At 44.7% G+C, this 13239-nt stretch overlaps 1 protein-coding gene across 1 annotated transcript in view; it reads right to left on the bottom strand.

Annotated features, from left to right (window-relative positions):
- Nucleotides 1-10321, bottom strand: part of nlgn1 (neuroligin 1) — a 178500-nt gene extending 168179 nt beyond the window's left edge. The window contains exon 1 of the mRNA XM_030373259.1: nucleotides 9863-10321. The gene's annotated coding sequence lies outside the window, so the exon portion shown is untranslated. The remainder of the gene's footprint in view (nucleotides 1-9862) is intronic.
- Between the last annotated feature and the right edge of the window lie 2918 nt (nucleotides 10322-13239).

Genomic DNA, 13239 nt, shown 5'->3' with positions numbered 1-13239 from the left:
CCGAGATGAGGCCAAATGTACGTTGACTGCCCAGGCTGGACGATAAAAGTCCAAAGACAACAAAGTATAATTTTCCATTGCATCATATGTTAGTATTTTTCTCGGTAGTGCTCTCATTCAATCTCATTTATTTAGCATTATCGGCATGAAGAAGACATGTTTTTCCCCTTACCGATGAATTACTTATTAGCAAAGGTATCTAATCAACATGATGATGTAACCCTGTTAGAGTTTTGCACTTTTCCACTTTATAGAGGAATGGCACAGTCTGTGCTCACACGTAGCTCAATTCTTCCTACACACACACACACACACACACACACACACACACACACACACACACACACACACACACACACACACACACACACACACACACACACACACACACACACACACACACACACACACAATCAAATCCCTATACACCTACACACGCACACACACACATACTTAATTTGCACTGGAAACACTTACATTGTATCTGCCTTCACGCTGTAAAATGAGCCATTTTGTAAGTAAATGGGATGAAATGGATGGCAAATGGTGACCCTTTCTGCCTCTCCATACAGGCACAGATGACTTCAGCCGCTTGGTATGTGTTATGTTCAGTGGAGCAATCACAGGAACAGCCATTTTCCACTTGTTTGCTTCTCCTCCCACGCATCTCATTCCTAGTTACGACTCATTATTATTCCAGTGAGTCAGCACCAAACCATCTTTAGTTATTTTTTTCCACCGGAACAGACTTTCGCATCTCTAAATGCATAATTCATGGTTGGCATGACTACACTACAGTTACATTTTAATTTCAACCCTTGCACATGCCTATTTACTCATGAGCATGAGTGAACGCATGTGCTGTCACACTGTGCTGTCAAAATCCACAGAAAACATTTTGGGGGGGGGGGTGGAACCACATCATGCAGTCATGACACTATGAGATGCGCCAGGTTCTGCACCTCCCAGTCAGTGTGTGATTTATCTGATGATATCAGAGTGATATTTGTATCAAGATAATTGGCCTGTGAATTACAACATCACAAGTCGAACTTATCGAGACTTATAAGGTTTCAATCAATTGCATCTCAGCGTATAGCGTATGTGTTGCCGTCTCTATTAATTGACAAATGAATGACAAGGCACGTCAATATAGGGCTAATAATATTAGTTGTTTTTTGTTTAGTGGGCAGAGTGAAAAATTAGGTGAAGAACCACCTTGAATTGTACAGAAACAAAGACGTGCACGCACGCACGCCCGCACTCACACACTTAAGGCATGGAACCCACGCAGATACTCCCACGTTGTGTCATGGGAGATTCTATCTCGCTCGGTAATTACAACCTAATGCCTACATCATTTAGAATTACCATCTTTGATTCTTTGAATATCCTCCGCAATCCTCACAAGCTAGAAGAAAGCGAGGAAGCAAGCACACAGCACAAATAAGTCAATAGAAGCAATTTGTTTAAATGGACTTGTCTACCCTGGCAATATTTGACAACAGAGAGAGTGTGTGTAGTCAATGCAGACCCATCCATCAGTCAATTTCAACAACTAATTGAAAAAAGACCTCCTCATTGTAATGTGTGGGAAGAACTCCATAGTTGTAATCATAGAGTAGAAAAGACAGAGAGTAATTTCTGCGGGCTGATCACCATGTTCCCACCACAAGCTCATCTGAGTCATGTGACGACAGGTTCGCTTCTGCCGCCAAGTGCCAAGAGGGGTCTTCAAATTAACTCAATGGATTGTAGCCGAGGAACAACAAATATTAGGGTCACCGTATCTCATCGAAAGGATGATTCCTCTCAACCAGAAATGGCTCATCGCATTAAGGGGGCTTATTGAGGGATATTATTATTATTATTGTGTTACAAACTGAAATGGATTAACGTTTAGTCAATGAAGACAGCGCTAATATGTGTGAAAACACTAAAACCGTTTTCGGCTGGAAACCTGGAGTAATGAATGAAACAAGTCAGGCATGGTATTCAAAGCAATTACTTGTCCAATTACTTTCTTTACTCATTTATCTCAAGAATACTGAGAATATAAATGATCCCTTGACTATAATTTCTCCTTATTATCATCCTTAAATTAGAGATCACTTGGTCTTATTCCGCACTGTTTGTTGAAGGAGCCGATGCCTCTTAAACCACTCCTCTTCATAATAAACCTTCAGAACTTACCCTATCCCTTCATATTTAACAGCTCCCCCTTGTCTTAAACCCCTCACCCTCATCTTAAAGTCAAACTGCACAAAATAGGAAGTGGAGGTCATTGTACGTCTGTGGGTCCAGTCTTGAATATGGTACAATGCCCTAACTGCGTACGTAGTCAACATTAACATTAGAAATACAGTAAACAGTCTGTTCAGCCATACATACAATACAGAGACATTCAATCATCAAGGAATAATGATGGAAATGGTGAAACAAAGGAGTAGGGGGTATCAATGCATCGTATTATTGTTCAAACGTAATACCACTTCCATAGTCTTAACTCCCTCTTCCTAAACCACTCTTCATTGTCTTAAACCCCTCAACCTCTTCCTAAACCACTATCCATTGTCTTAAACCCCTCACTCTCTTCCTAAACCACTCTCCATTGTCTTAAACCCCTCAACCTCTTCCTAAACCACTCTGCATTGTCTTAAACCCCTTCACCCACTTCTTAATCCACTTCCTATTGTATTAACCATCTCTTCTTAAAGGGGACATATTATACCACCAGGTGTGAGTGTGATTAGCCTTACAAGCCGTTTCGAAATTCTGCCCCATATGACATCACTAGTGGGCGTGTCCACCTAGATCTGTGCTGGATAGATGAGCAACGTTTACTTCAATCCACTGGGTAGTCTGGTAGACTGATCGATCCAGCACAGATCTAGGTGGACACGCCCACTAGTGATGTCACATGGGGAAGATGTTCGAAACACACACTCACACCTGGTGGTATAATATCTCCCCTTTAAACCACTTCCAAACGTCCTTAACCCCTCCCCTTTTCCTGAACCACTTCCCATTGTCCCAAACCCCTCCCCTTTTCCTGAACCACTTCCCACTGTCCTTAACCCCGCCCCTTTTCCTGAACCACTTCCCATCGTCCTAAACCCCGCCCCTTTTCCTGAACCACTTCTAAATTTCCTAGCCCCTCCCTCTTTTTTTGAACCACTCCCCAATGTATTTAACCCCTCCCCCTCTTGTAACTCCCATTTCCCATTGCCTTAAGCCCCTCTTCTTAAACCACTGCCAATGGTCTAAACCCCTCCTCCTCTTCTCAAACCACTTGTCCTAAACTACTCCCCACTTATCTTGTCCTTGCTCCGTCTGACACTGCTCTCTCTGCCGATTCATTTACCTAGCAGACTCCAAAGCCAATTGTACTGAAGAGGACACCAATGAATACTCCAGCCTTAGCACTGTGATGTTTATACTTTCCAGCCTATAGCGCTGTTGAACACTGGAAACACAAAGCAAAAGGAATACCAGTAACGCTACAATAGGTGAGAATTGAGAGTTTTAAAAAGAACGAACGGAATACAGCAGAGCAAGGCTCTGAAAGCAAACAAAATAAAATACCTTGCCATCTCCACTTCCCCCCTCCCTATGCTTCTCCGCCATTAAGATGATAACGCTGTGTGCACGTGCATGTGATTGACAGGCCACATGTATTCCCTGACCCAAGAGGAGAAGACATGCCCCGATTGGTCAGGAATGAGCCGGGAGCGGACTGAAATCGAAATGGTCTCATACAGGCCGGAGCGCAGTCAACCACAGCCGAAATTCTCACAGCACATTTCACCCACTAATAGCTTACGGATCGCGATGGCATTTCTAACCGATTACAATACCGCTCTTTAATCTAACGCTAATGCTATTAATAATACCATCCCTGCGTGCCCCCATAAATCCCCAGCCTTTAACGTGTTTATTTAAATATGAATAGACGCGTGGGCCCTTTTTTGGCGTGTCTCTTGCCCGTCATGTGCTCCTCCTGCTCCCCTCCCAACATGTCAGCCCCCGGTGGGGTTGCGGATCAGACACCGCTATGCAAGGGCTACACATCTGCAACGCTGAGCACAGGCCCCCGTCTGTGCACCCAGCTGACAAGGCTGCCGTTGCCAACGGTGCCGGGCCAGCCTAGCGGGACCCTCTCCAGACAGTGTAGTGTGTCTATAGTGGGGGTGCGTGTGTGGGTAGTTTGCGCGCGTGGGTGTGCGCGCGTGCGTGCGTGTAGTTTGCGCGCGGGTGTCTGCTTGTGTTGAATAGACCGTGAAGTCCGTCCTCTGTGCGTTAAAATGAACCAGCCCTAATGGGACTCTAAAATGGCTGGCCGCCTGGATTGCTTTACACATCCAATCCCACATCCCATATCGCCCTCATATATATTGTTTTTCTAGAACTGCCCACAATATCACACAAGGTCCAATTATATATTTGTCCCGTGCTGACATGTTGGTATTTCAACCGGACCTTTTTTTTTTTGTACGTCGTATAAAGTACCGAGCCTCCTATATCAAGACTTCCCTGTAGTAAACTAGTGGATGCAGCAGTTCTCTGCTGTTATACAACTACAGGGTTTTTACGTCAGAATGCATCATTGGAGTTTTTGTTTGCGATACACCGCCGCATTGAGAGGACTCAAGAGAGTCGTAGTAGCCTACTGTAAAATCCTACACCAACGTAAACATACCCTAACCTACGCTGATAGAAACGTGGTTTGGCCACATCTCCATGAGAAACGCTGTGGCAGGGTCAAACACCATAACATCTTCCCATGATGACAAATCATTATGGCGATTAATAACTAAACATTGACCAAAACAACATTACAGCTAACATTATAAATAACTTCCCCAATGCTCCTCTGCTTCCATAATGTCATTGTGCACGCCTTGTACAAGCCCTGTACTTTGTCCGTGCGTAGCTGACACCAAGGAGATGCATTGGCACAATCATAGATGTCAAGCGCCTTGACACATGCTTCACATGGCTCTCCTACAATCCCTGGCCGTCTGCATCTGTGTTTCCCCACACAAGTGTATTATTTACGTATCAAACGCCACCGGGCAATTAAGAGCAGTCGGCAGAGCAGAATCGAGAATGCCTCTGCTGGAGCCATGCCGCCCATCACTGAGTGGCATGTATGTTATCCGTCAGCCCTCCCAGTCTGCGTGTCTCCCGTCCCTTCAATGTTTCTGCCCGTCGCTCAGCCACGACGCACGGCTTCCAGCCCGGCTGTCCTGTTTCAACGTGTGCAGAGCCCATCATCGTCCAATCAACAGGAGCAGAACGATAGCTGTTGGCTGGTGTTGTTTTGTCAGGTGAAGCGTACATCACTGTTCGTGCGTGTGTGTGGGTACTACGACTGCCGGTCCGAGACGTTATGAAAAGTATCTCAGCCCATGTGTTAGACCATCAGCTACTGTAGGTGTCATACGTTATCTGGAGTAAAACGCACAGTGTTTCAAAGAAGACTTCATAGACACGTGCTTATTATCCATGTGGCAGTTAGTGGTCCACAAGATCCACGCCGCGTCTGTGAAGCCGAACCACAAACTAGACACACAATAGCTCAACTGATGGGACTTCAGTAATGAAAGATTCATTGGCATTAACTCATAATACGACACAGATGGAAAACTACTCAAACACGTCATGACCACGATAACCGATTTGATACAATTTGCTTTATTTGGTTTATAATAATATAAATATTGACTTTTCCTGGCATACTGGCCTCACGGCAGTCATTTAAATGTCTGATCTCATTAGGGATTTACTAATGACTGTGTCTACCTACTTAGGTGCTTTCTCATTAAACCGTCATTAAAAATGACAAACTCATGAGCATTCTTCCTGCATGGATACTCGCTGAAACACTGCATTGTCGTATCGATACGTGTACTCAAGCGTGTGACACTGGGTCCCATCCCCAATGACGCCAGCCTACCTGATTTAGCATGATGGCTACCCTCTACCTGCTCTTCTATATCCACTACCTGTATGTAAACATGATTTACAATGCTTTTACCTTTAGAGTACTAGAGGACTTACCTCTCTTAGCAATTCCTCTTTCCACAGCCTGAAATGTACTTCACAACACCCCCTGACTTTCAACATAAGAGCCATCCATCCATTCTTGCGATGTCATACGAGTTCAAAAGGTACCACTAGGGGAGATATCAAGTAAGAAGGAAAGCTAAATAAGCTAAATCTGGTCATGAATAAATAAAGATCATGAAAATTTCATTTTGTCTTTGATTGGTGATTGAATTGTTATGATTATGTTTTTATCATTACTCGATGAATTCAGTATGTTTTGCAGCAGATTGATATATAATCTTTATATTTGTCGATTAATATTTAATTCACTTTCTTATGATTTAATAGTTATACCATGGGAATTTTAGTAAGGCCATGGTGCACCAGTGGTAGTACTGTGTTGCAAGGTCTATTGCTCACCCCTTGAGCCCCAGAGTGACCATAAGACAGCCTGGCCATCACCTGGATAAGGTCCCCAGCCACCAGCACCCCCTTGGGCAGACAACAAGGAGCAATCAGCACAGACGGATGCAGAGCCAAGCAGCCTGTGATGCCTACAGCCCCGCCCCCTGCCCCTCCCTCTCTCCAAGGCATGAGGGTCAGTGCAAGTGACGGATTGCCTCTACACAGCAACACATAATAAACAACCGTTGGTATCCCACGATCCATAGACCCGTGGATGGATATCCGATGACTGCAGATTGACTCGCGGCAACAGCCAATAGCAACCAACGTCCAGTTGTTGTGCTCATCGTGTATCAGATTAGAGACGGTGGCCATGCCAAGGATGTATCCAATTGGGTTTCATTAACATCTGAAATTATATATTTCAAAATAAAGGGGATTCTTGATGGAGAATGGGTTATTGAAGGTATTGGGCCGGTGGAATGCCCTCATGTCAGATTGGATGGCTGAATCCTATCACTTGGATATATAAGTAACCATTTCAAACCAGCTAACAGACATCTTCTTAGACATGGTGTCCTTCTGAAAGACATGAGGCCACGAGTAAATAGATTATCTTAAGCCTAATGCACCTTTTATGCCACCCGGCCTATGAGAAGCCGCAGCATCACGCTGTCATTAGACAACTGAACACCCTATTCATTTGCAAGCCTCAGAAGAGGCCGTGCAGGAGCAAATGACTTTTTATCTTTCCCTTAAAAGCTAAAGAGTTAGGACGCGCAAATCTACATCAAAAGCGACACAAACTTTACTGCCTTTTCTGGGAATTAAGTTTGCAGGCTGCAAAAGTGCCCATTTGATGGCCAGAGATTGCCTAGTATTGCCGTAGATGTTGTAACGTTGGCTTAATGGTTAAAAGAAAAGCTCATATTGGTGAGGGTACTGATCATCTTAAAGCGCAGTCGGTGCAAAATAATGCATTTCAAATACGATGACAAAAGACATTGCTAGTGTTAGAAAATAGCAACAGAAAATAGCCGAAAAATGTACCCAACCTAAATACAGGCAAGACTAAATAATTCCGAAATCTTGAATAAAAGTAAAGAAAAACAGTCAGGCAGCCGCTTTCTCCAGGAACAACAGGAGCCCGGCAAGAGTCAACAAGGGATTTATAATTTATGAACTAGCTCCCTCCGATGTACAAAAATGGTAGAGGAGGCAGCGAAGGGGAAGAGGCAGGGAGAAGCAAAGGAGGGGGAGGAGGAGGAGGAAGAGGAGAGGGGAGAGGATTGAGGGCAGAATTTTAAAAGAGTGGGAGAGAGGAGACGGCGAGTAGTTGGAGAGGGAGGGATGTGGAGGAGAACGCAGTATTTGGAGGAGAGTGGCGGAAAAAAAGGAGGGAATAACGTTGAGGGGTGTGAAGTGTGTGGGTGTGAGGTGGTGGTGTGTGTGTGTGTGGGGGGGAGGTTAGACTAGAGACTTTTCCTTGAGGGCTGAGCTATGTAGATCAGGGCCCTGGGGAACAGACGGTGTGAACTGCTGGAGCCTATAGTGAGCACACTGAAAAATGAAAAAAAGAATCAAACGTGCGGGAAGGAGCCCGTGGACTGACAGGGCGAGGCCCCAATCACCAGGAGCTGTCAAGAGTTTTTTTTTTATAATATATATATAATAAAAGATCATGCAGGGCATGGTCGTATAGGCCTACTGTTGACCGTCTGGTCTTCTGGACTTTATATTTAAATGCGATGAGTGGGAAAGGATGCACGCCTGCATATCAACTACTTCCCTGCGAGGAGCTTGTTGAATTGTGAGCACAGAGCAGTATTGAAACGCTGGCAGCCACAAGGACACCAATATTGACTGTCGATGCAGATTACAGGCCTAAGTGTCCTTTTTTTTTTAAACACCGGAGCTCAGATTGCTTATCGCACTTCAAATTTTCTTTGATCTGATGAGTCGGATTGTTCATCACGTAAAACCTTCTTTTTTTTTGCGAATTAAGCACCGATTAATATCATCTGCTGGCCTATGTCATCACCGACCAAATCAGATTCACCATTGCTGTTTTTTTTAAGGCAGGCTGACACGGTCTCCTAACCCGGCGAAGCATCAGCACCATCCATATCAGGGGGACCTAATGTCATTAAGGGCTATTTGCCAAAGCCAAATCCAAGAACCCAGACGGCTTTTCTATTTCATTCCGCCGTGACAAGTCCTTGGGGCTGCGAATGAGCGCACACACAAATACCGCATTCATCCAGTTTGATGGTGCCCTCGCTGCCAACGGGTGCAACTTTCTTCCCCGCTAGATGGGGGCGGCGGTAGGGGAGATGTGTGTGTGTGTGTGTGTGTGTGTGTGTGTGTGTGTGTGTGTGTGTGTGTGTGTGTGTGTGTGTGTGTGTGTGTGTGTGTGTGTGTGTGTGTGTGTGTGTGTGTGTGTGTGTGTGTGTGTGTGTGTGTGTGTGTGTGCGTGTGTGAGGGAGGGAGAGGGGGGGAGGGAGAGAGCGAGAGGAGGGAGAGAGATAAAGAGAGATGGAGAGAGACGGGGGAGAGAGAGAGATGGAGAGAGACTCAATTCACCCCCCGCCTCCTCCTCCTCTCTCCTTCACCCATTCCCTTTCTCAATCTTTTTAATCTTGGTCCCAGCTAATCATGAGAGAAGCGGGGGGACTTCGTCGAATAGAGGAGGAGGATGACCGGTTTTCACGGACAATGTGAGGAGACTTGCGCCTCCTCTCACGCGGAGTGCGTAAGTTTGATGGATAGTGGTGACCCTCCGGCCAAATCAAATCATCAAGATCATGAGGTTATTACTATTTTTCAGGCATCTTGAATTTCGATTGAGGTATGGGGTATATGTTTGAATGATCTTTTCAGCTAGTGGAGAGATCGTGTGTTGTGTGTCTGTCTACGAGACACACGGACACGGTCTGCAGGTGGCACGGATAAACCGACTGACGATTAAAGGGGATTTACAAGCCAGGTCACCGTTTTGATGACAGATGAACCATTGAACCGTTGCAAATAAAAACAAAGACAGAATTAAACGGCGAACAGCCTATAGAAGGAGTGCGCATCTCAGCGCGCCTCGGAACCCAAAGTAAGAGCGAAGATGTGAGTTGCGTTCTTGAGGTTAATTTTCCTCCCATCACGACAGGCTCCTCAAGGTGCCAGAGGCATTACTGATGTTTACGGTTCACCAACACGTTCAAATACATTTTAAAGGACAGGACGGATCCCACTTTTAGTGACTCCCTCTTGAATCTCAATCCCGGCCAGCGGCAGAATTAAAGAATGAATTCGCTTATGCAGTCGGTGGCTTTCTGTGCATGGGGGAAATAATAAACCAGAATATTGGGATCACGGATCACAGCTTGTAGAGTTGGTTGAATGGAAAAATTACCGTTTGGGGAGAATCCCATCAGCTTTCCCTCTCACTGTGGGACAATATTCCTCAGTCTCCTAGAGGTCCTCTAAAGGGGTAAGACGCATCGCGTTCCAAAAAGACCAAAAGGGGGTATCCTAGAATCCCGACGCACACCACCGGCCGGGCAGCGATGCTCCAGCACTTTTCCCCCCACAGACAGGCGAGCACAGAGGTTACCAACCCTCCATTCTCCAACGCAGAGTCGCAGGGAACCAATGGTGAAAAGCCTTTTTAGTTCCAAAAAAGAAGTCCCTCGTAAATCCAAATTCTATTGAATATCACGTTTACAGAGTGTGCATATCCCCGGCTCTGTTCGTGGTGAGTTGACCGAGTAAGGATCTTGAGAGAGAAATGTAACCGGGTTTCCCCCCCCCCTCCCCTCACGATCCAGGCTGCACTCGGCTGATAAAAAGAGCGACTCTCCTCTCCTCTGCTTCCCGGCGCTCTGTCTCCGGTATGGGAAGCGCATTCGTGGAGCAAATACGCGCCTAGCGGCCTAGGACGGAACTCTCGGCCTTTGTTTTAAAGAAACACCGGGGATTTGTGATGGGGTTTCATGGTCCAACTGTGGTTATTATGCCTGACAAGCCCGAACAAAGCACAAATACAGAACAAAAAAACGTCCATGTCTACATAAGTACTTTAAAGTTTCCTAGTAACTTGTAATGGTTAGTGAGATAGTAGGCCTACCGTATAATAAAAAGCATTGTTGAATATTTTTATGATTACTATTTTTATTTTACTGAACGTTATGTGTTAAAGTTGATCTTGCCCACTTTGTAGAATACACATTCCTACAATCAAGTCTACACTATTATTACTATACCATAATAACTTGATTTCCATTTGTTTCATGCAACATATATGTTACATGAAACAAATGGAAATCAAGCAATGTTGGAGCACCATTATAGAGGGCAGAGGTCAATGCTGAATGATGTTCTGTAACAAAGTAATAGGTTCACTGTGCCTCTCCCTAAGTCTTCTCAATGAATAATCGAGTCGGCTCAGACCCTGTCAACTGCACTGCGAGCAGACCTGGAGGATATCAAAGTGTAAAGAAACCAAACTGGTCGTTGCAAATATCCCAAACTACAGGAAAGAGATTTAACTCTGATCACTCTGCAAAGAGTCGGTGATCCAACCATCCAGTTTTTGTGTGTGTGCGTGTGTGTGCATGTGTGTGCTCACTTGCGTGTGTGCATGCGTGCGTGCGTGCTTGCATGTGTGTATGCGTGCGTCATGCGTGCATATGTGTGTGTCCAATACCAACATACAGCACTTTCCTGTGTTTTGTTGGTATCAGACAGGAAGAACCATGAAAGGAAGGGCCAAAGGATATTTGACTTGGCAGCAAACAGGAACATTTGCACAATTAGCGGTTCACACTTGCCATTCGCAGTTTTCATTTTGAGAGCCAACGTGACAGAAAGTCTTGTACCTCGTAGGTGTACCTGTGCCGCTAACATTTGCCTTGCACATTACCGCTGACATGAAGTAACTTGTTTGGTGTGTGAATATAAGTTGTTATTTTTAGACGTGATATCCGTCCAATATATAAGGATCAAATTGACGCACCGAGGATAGAGAGTATAAAAGACCACAAAAATCAGTCCTCGGATGAAAAAACAAGACACGTTTGTTTGTAAGGGAAGTGATCACTTGGAACTCATTTCTTCAGAGGGGCGTCTTTGGTTCTGTCCCCAGAGTTTCATGTGGTTCTTCCTCAGTGATTTCCAAGCCGTTAGCATTTGAAATAACTAGCTTTATTATGCAGGATGGCTTAAAATAACACGTTACACTTTGTATCTCCGTTCCATTACACTTTATACTTTCCTCATTCCCCATGTATCATCTTTTTTTTCTTTTACCTTGACAGTCGATAAGCTTGATTCCACTCTCTCACATTCTTTGTTTTGCAGCTTACTTGGAATTACTTCTTCCCCGTCACCTAGTTCTCATTCGTACTGCACCTTCCCTCTCTGCCTTTCACCACATGCTCTTTCCCTGGCTTCCCCATTTCGTTCTCTTGTGGAACTCTTCTCTAAGTCTTATTCTCCCCCACTTCTTAAATTCCCTGCCAAGCTCGATATAGAGTCCAGGTATGAGGAAGAACCAGGGTGGGGATGGTGATACTTCTATTATTGCTGTTTTGTAAGAAGACTGTGTAGAAAGTGGCTTGCAACACAGGGGAACGGTAGCGGCTATCTTTCTCATGTTTGTGTACCGCTATAGCGCAGGGCATTGGAGATTGAATGTAAGCTACCACTTTTAATGTCACCGTATTATTCTTCGGGGAATGCATGCAGAGTTGAATCAAAATAATATTTAACGAGAGGAAGAACAAAGCAAACTCTTAAATTAAGATCGAATGACATTGCAAATGCAAAGTCTCTCATTAAAGGATAAGTTCACCACCGTTTTAGCAGTAGATCTTTGGCCAATGGGTTTAAATTAATGTGATTGGAGCCATCGTGAATGTTTTAGCAAACGTGACGCATTGGGTTCCCTAGGTGTGAGGGCCGTCAAACAATGTCAAAATCCACCTCACATCCACTGCCATGCTTAAAAAGCACTACTGCAGGAGAACTGGAGCTGTAAGTAGCAGACTCCTTGTATCTTACAGAAAAATAACAAAGAATTTCTAGGCTGAGGAATTGGATTTTGGTGTTTGCTTACCCTTTAACAATACTTTGATCAAGAAACTTCACAAACACTCCCTTTTTGTGCTCTCTATGTGTAAAATGTGTTCATACAATGTTTCAGGTATAAGCAAATCAATGTTATATTTGTGAAATATGAACGTCTATTTATCTAAACCTTCAGTATGTTAAAAATACTGGACTATTTCAGTTGTAGTTCAGTCATGTTTGGACATGATTGTGTCTCATTTCCATGATGTGGGGCAGGATGCCTAATAAGCCCCACAGTGGGGCTGTGCAATCCAAGCAGAAGCAGCAGACACACAGAAAACAAGGAACCGACACACAGGAGCACAAAGGGAACTTAGGGACACCGAACACGGGTGAACAGACCTACTAATCAACCTATGTGACACATTTGGCTAACGACACAGAGCTATAACAGGTCCTGATGGGGCCGGATCCCTTCAGCTAGAGCCCTGTTCTGAGTAAGGAGGCTCAAGCAGCCCCAAGACCATGATTAGCTCCAAATTAGCTCAGCTTTGGCTTTGCCATTCACTCCCTATGCAACGAATGTATGGGCGCAACCTAGCGTCGGCGCTGCCGTTCAAATATTTTCAACTTTGAAACTGACCTTTCAGTGACCCTCGGCGCCAACCAATTATTCTAGTCTGATATAGTGACTACCAAAAAATAAAATCATTACCTCAT

Source organism: Gadus morhua, chromosome 12, assembly GCF_902167405.1.
Source record: "Gadus morhua chromosome 12, gadMor3.0, whole genome shotgun sequence".
Taxonomy (NCBI): domain Eukaryota; kingdom Metazoa; phylum Chordata; class Actinopteri; order Gadiformes; family Gadidae; genus Gadus; species Gadus morhua.
This window is presented reverse-complemented; position numbering and strand designations above follow the sequence as displayed.